The sequence below is a fragment of the Suricata suricatta genome, chromosome 17, assembly GCF_006229205.1.
Source record: "Suricata suricatta isolate VVHF042 chromosome 17, meerkat_22Aug2017_6uvM2_HiC, whole genome shotgun sequence".
Classification (NCBI taxonomy): Eukaryota; Metazoa; Chordata; class Mammalia; order Carnivora; family Herpestidae; genus Suricata; species Suricata suricatta.
Genome location: NC_043716.1, coordinates 40,077,886 through 40,082,248, shown reverse-complemented (window position 1 = coordinate 40,082,248; position 4,363 = coordinate 40,077,886). Strand labels below are relative to the sequence as shown.

Below are 4,363 nucleotides of genomic sequence, written 5' to 3'. Positions count from 1 at the left end.
GCCACAGAGCAGGGGTGGGGGCGACCTCTACTGTCACAGGACATCTCCACCTTTACTGTCGCAGGAGCACATAAAAATGATGGGTGTGAGCGTGGCTTACAAAGAGCACAGTAGTTTGGAGAAGTTTGTTGCTCTCCTCTCTGAGGCACAGACAGAAATGGAGTGTATGGGACCTGCCTGCCAGCAGGAGAGAGGGGTGACCTAGGGGACACAGTGGGGGAGGTGTTAGTATTGATGGAAGTCATGGTCACTCTTCCCCAGAAAGAAATCCCTTCATACGAATGAATGTCGGGCAGGGCTGTGGCGCCCGCGGCAGGGGGTAGGTAGACCTAGAATGGGCCTCAGGCCAGTGTCCTCCCCGCTGGGGCAGCGGCCCTGCGTCTCATAAGGTGCAGGGGGGTGTCAAGGAGAGGCCCACGGAACCCTAGTTTCTGTGCAGCTGGCCTGGGCCTCGGTGTCCCCAAGAGGCGCCAGGAGGGCGGATGGTGAGGTGTTTTCTGTTTTCTCCCGGCTCTGCGGTCACCTCCCCGCTCCCCCTGTGGATGACACGGACTGAGTCACACTAACGGCTTTCCGTGGAGCCCTCAGAACTAATGAAGCTGCTAACGAGTGATCGAGCAAATGAGTCGACACCACTTTATCACTCCACCAGCGCCCACGGAGCAGGCCACGGGCTGCACAGGGGACATGGAATGGAGTAGGGGTGAAGCCTGTCACTTGGGCTGGGCAAGGGAGGTAAGGGGGAGAGAGGGAGAAGCCAGAAGTTCTGGGGGATGGAGAGAGGGAAATAGGTAGAAAGGGAGTTGGCAAGAGCTCTGGAGACGGAGGGGGAGATGCAGAGGGCAGAGGTGTACAGAGAGGAGTGGAGGGGGTATTGGGTGGCAGGAGCTGGGGTGAGGGTCTCCCTCTGTGTCAGGCATGGGGCGGGAGAGGGGTTCAAAGATAGGAAGTCCAGGCCTTGGTCTTGAAGAGACCACAGTTTGGATGGGGAGGGAGACAGGCATATCCATTATTTTATTTAACAAAATAAATAAGCTTGTGACACAGACTTTGTTATTCCTCTGTTGCGATGAAGTTCAGAGAGGTCAGGCATGTTTCCCAAAGTCACACAGCTGAGAGCTGCAGGCGAGAATCAAACCCAGAACAGTTAGATGCCAGGATCCACGCCTTTCCCACCACCCTTGGTTTGCAAGTATGTGGAAGGGAAGACATGATCACAAACCACGAAGAACAGATTACTCTGGGTTGATCTGATTTGCCTCATTAATGGAATTACTTGGACGGAGGTGGGGGAGGTGCTACAGACACCCTGGGTCTGGACTTCAGCAAGGCGCTTGGCAAAAATCTCTCCTGACATCCTGTGCACACGAGGGTGACGTGAGGGAGAAATGGCTCAATGGCTGGATTTCGAATTAGATGTGGGGCCGTTTCTACAGACAGTTGACGGCAGAGCAGAGGCTGTCTGTCAGTGGGAGGGAGTGACTCTGAACCGTGGGACTCTGTCCTTGGTCCTGCTCCCCTTCAGTTTTTTTTTTTTTTTCCTTTTCGCCTCCCTTGTATTTATTTTTTCATTATCCAGTCAATATATGTCATTGTAGAAAAATATAAACTATGGATAAGCAAAAAGAAAATAAAGGATCCTGGATCGCACTAAGAATAGTCACTGAACAGTCTTTTCAACTTGCTGTAACCTTGAAATTTTTCGTAATGGAGTGTTGAGGATTAAAAAAAAAAAAAATTCCTAGTAAGGGGCTCCTGGCTGGCGCGGTGAAAAGAACATGTGACTTTTGATTTCAGGGTTGTGAGTTCAAGCCTCACATCGGGTGCAGAGATTTCTTAAAAACAGAATCTTTTTTTTTCATTTTAACAGTTTTTATTTCATGTCCTATGTAAGATGACTTTATTCCTGCATCTTCTCCAGTGTTTCTTCCTTGTACTTGCTCTTTTCCTTTCCTACTTGGCGAGATTTGGCTTTGCGTTGGAGGGTCTTTTTGTGGTTCCTGTCCACTTTTAGTCTAGTGATAACCACCTTGCCGGGGTGGGTGCCCCCGTGGACGGTGCTGCCGGTTGCCTTCTCTCGCTCTTCCGGTTCGATGTAGATGACGTATTTCTTCCTGTAGACCTGGACTGCTTTGCCAATTTGCTGACCTTTGTAGTGTCGCCGCGCCACCTGTACTTCGTCGTCCTTCCGGACGAGCATGGACCAAACATTGTACTTCTGCCGTGGCTCTTTGGAGAGAGGATAATCTTCCTGAGAATGTGGGCAGGGGCACTGAAGTGCCTTTTGCAGTTCTTGCCCAGGTCAGAGGTCACAAACGGATTGAACTTCATATTGGCCGCTGCAGCTCCAGCGATGGCCGCAAAAAGGAAGAGCTAAAAATAGAATCTTAAAAAAAAAAATCCCTCCACAAAAGATAGCTCTCTGTTCACATTTAGGTGGTACCCTGCCAATCTCTTTATTGCAAATAATAGCCATAAAGTGTAGCATTTTATTGGCATTTACGATGAGCTGGCAACGGTGCTGACCATCTCACAGGCACCGTGTCCTTAAATCATCATAACGCTTTACGGCTAGTTTTATGATCTGCTTTTCACAGATGACAAAGCGAGGCTCGGAGATGAAGCAGCTTGTCCACAGAGGCTAGGGGAGCGGATGAGCACAGTGTGAACCAGACTTTGTTTGGCTCTGGAGCTGAACTCTGGAGACCCCGTGCTCGCTGAATGCACTTGGACCCGCTCCCCGCTATCCTCGCCTTCCCACGGCCCCTTCCCCCGGGAGCTGTTTGCACCGATGATCACGAATCTTCATGCCGCCTCTCTTCCGCTTGCACACAACCATCTGGGGACACCACCTAGGGAGTGATCTCACGAAGGCACAGACCCCCAAGGAAGCCGGATAATCTTCTGGTCTTTCAGTAGCCTCCAGCCCGCCTTTCTCATATGCTCCTCATACAAGCAGGTGCCTCAGCTTCGAAAAGACAGGAATGCATTTTAATACTTTTTGAGAGATAGTCGCTTTAAGAAAGTGGTTAAAAAATTAACATCCGATAAAATTGACTTAAAATTTTTTAAATGTTTATTTATTTTGGGAGAGAGAGACAGAGAGAGAGAGAGAGAAAGTGGGGGAGAGGCAGAGAGAGAGGGAGACAGAATCCGAAGCAGGCTCTGGGCTCTGAGCTGTCAGCATAGAGCCCAATTTGGGGCTTGAACTCATGAACTATGAGATCAATGACCTGAGTTGAAGTCACATGCTTAACTGATGGATCCACCCAGGCGCTCCAGATCTGTTTTTTATCACCATAGTTTTTGTCTTCTTGAGAATGTCCTATCACAGGAATTATATGGTATGTGACCTTATGAGACAGGCTTTGTGCACTCAGCCTAATGCCATTGTCATCAATCCAATTTATCCTGCATCTCAGTAAGCCATTCCTCTTGATGGCTAAGTAGTAAATATCCCAATATACGAATGTACCATGGCTTGTTCATTCAGTCACCCATTGAAAAACATTTGATTGTTTCCAACCTAGGGCAATTATGAATAGAGTTGCTATAAACATTCACGGATGTGGTTCTGTGTGGACAGAGATATTCATTTCTCTAGGACAAATGCCTTGTGGGGAGATTTCTGGGTCTACAGGGTCTAAAGTTTACCTTTAGAAGAAAATCCCAATTTTGAACTCATGAACTATGAGCTCATGACCTAAGCTCAAGTCGGATGCTTAACCGATTGAGCCATCCAGGCGACCCTTAAAGATTTTGTTTTTAAGTAATCTCCACACACAATGTGGGGCTTGAACTCACAACCCTGAGATCAAGAGTCGCACGCTCCACACACCGAGTCAGCCAGGTTCCCCTCACTGAGGTTTTCTTTAACTTCACTTTCATAATGGAAGATATTTTCACTGGATATAGAATTCTGGGTTGAGGGCTTCTTTCAGCACTTGAAGAATGTTATTCCACTTCTTTCTGGTCTCACCATTTCTGGTGACAAATGGGAAGTCATTTCCATCGTTATTTCCCTACAAACAACTTTTTTTTTCCTTGACTGCTTCCAAGATTTTTTTGGCTTTGGTTTTCAGTGGTATGATTATGATCTTAGTTTGTCCTGTCTGGGTTCGCTGAGGTTTTTGAATCTGTAAATTTAGGTCTTTTGCCAAATCTGGGAAGTAAGTTTTCAGCCATTACTTCTTCAAATTTGTTTTAGGTAGCACACTTTCTCCCTGCCTTCTGGAACTCTGACGCCATGAATGTTAAAGCACTTGCTATTATCCTTTTGTATCTCTGATGCTCTGTTCATGGTTTTGTTCAGTATTTTTTTTCCTCTGTGATTTAAAAAAATTTTAAGTCATCTCCACACCCA

At 47.4% G+C, this 4,363-nt stretch overlaps 1 pseudogene; it reads right to left on the bottom strand.

The window, feature by feature from the left end:
• Positions 1 to 1,866: 1,866 nt before the first annotated feature.
• On the bottom strand, positions 1,867 to 2,331 carry LOC115282523 (annotated as a pseudogene).
• Between the last annotated feature and the right edge of the window lie 2,032 nt (positions 2,332 to 4,363).